We start from the raw sequence: 1,761 nt of genomic DNA on the forward strand, positions 1-1,761 counted from the left end.
TCTCTCTGTCTCTATCTCTATCTCTGTCTCTCTCTGTCTCTTTGTGTCTCTCTGTTTCTGTCTCTCTGTCTATCTCTGTTTCTTTCTCTGTCTCTTTCACAATGTCTTTGTCTTTGTCTCTCTGTATCTCTGTTTCTCTCTCTTTGTCTCTTTGTCTCTTTGTCTTTCTGTCACTGGCATTTTTTGTCTCACTTTCTCCCTCTGTCTACATCTCTCTCTGTGTGTGTGTCTCTCTCTCTCTCTGTAACTCTGTGTCTCTGTCTCTATCTCTCTGTGTCTCTCTGTCTCTGTCTCTCTCTATGTTTCTGTCTCTGTAACTCTCTATGTCTCTTTGTCTCTCTGTCTCTGTCTATGTCTGTCTGTCTGTCTGTCTGTCTGTCTGTCTGTCTCTCTCTCTCTCTCTCTCTCTCTCTCTCTCTCTCTCTCTATCTGTCTTTACTTTTCTCTCTCTCCCTCCCCCATCTGATAAAGCAAACAAAACCAGCTACCTACCATCTCGGGAGATAGTCCTCTCCATGCTCAAAAGCAGTCAGCACCTTGACCTTGAAGCTCCAACCTCCACCACTGTGTGAAGTAACCATCTGCTGGTAAGTCACCCCGCTGAGGCCTCTCCCACCACTGGTCAGTGAGACAGCTGCACCCACAGCCACAGACCCCACTCAATACAGTGAGCCTTTGTGACCTCAGTCTCACATAATCTTGCCCCACCTGAAATCCATGACAACCAGAAAGCCAGACCGTGATCCAAGTTCCTGGAATACACTCATAAGTGTCTTGAGTGAACCATGCACACACAGAGATGTCAAGAGGTGGGGGACGGCATGTTTTTATGAATCTATAATTTTTCAGAAAGGATACTGAGGTTTGACTGGTTAGATCAGTTGGTTAACATCTCTGAACAAGTTTATGGTCGAGCTCCAAATGAAATCTGCACTCTTAATTCTGACCTGTATATTTTAAATTATAGCATGACCAACTGCCAACATTAAAAAGAAAATTATTTGGAACAAAAGGTCTCGCCATGCAGGTCAGACTAATATTGATCCTTCTGTCTCAGCCTCCCCAGTGCTGAGATTACAGACATGCCCCACTGTGCCCACTTTCAGTGGTCAGCATGGCATGAGGTATTAGGGATCAAACCCAAGCCCTTGTGCTTGCCAGTAAGGCACTTAGACCACCAAGCCATCTCTCCAGCCAAATTCTAGTATTTAATTCACTTTTTCTCTCTAAGAATGGACAGAGAAAAGGATTTGATAATTCCTCTCATCCTGCAAGTAATCCTACAAGCGTATGACTGTGTGTGAATTCAGGATCGGGTGTGCATATATGTGCACATTGTTCAGTACCTGGATAGCTTCTAAGCACCAGTATGTCAGCTTGACAGTAGATTTTTACATGCCACAAAAATATTTAAATAATCAATAACAAACAAGGAAAAGGTCATGTCTTGATTCCTTGTACCATTTGACTTTGTCTCTAACCTAAATTGATAGCCAGAAATGTCATTATTTATGCCAACAAAAGCAAATGATGGATTTAACTTCTGGTTTCATTAGAGTCCATCTGACCATGATATTTAGATAATCAGAACCAAAGAAAAGAAGAATATGGTATTAAAGGCAGGAGCCACACCCTCTAAGGCTATTATCATATCTAGTGTTCACCAGCATCTTATGAAGAAACTCTAATGAGCATTTAATCTCCACAAAATTAAACAGATTAATAAATCTGTCATGGGTGCACTCCATATACTTCACTATA

This window comes from Octodon degus, unplaced genomic scaffold, assembly GCF_000260255.1.
Source record: "Octodon degus isolate 3935 unplaced genomic scaffold, OctDeg1.0 scaffold00303, whole genome shotgun sequence".
Classification (NCBI taxonomy): domain Eukaryota; kingdom Metazoa; phylum Chordata; class Mammalia; order Rodentia; family Octodontidae; genus Octodon; species Octodon degus.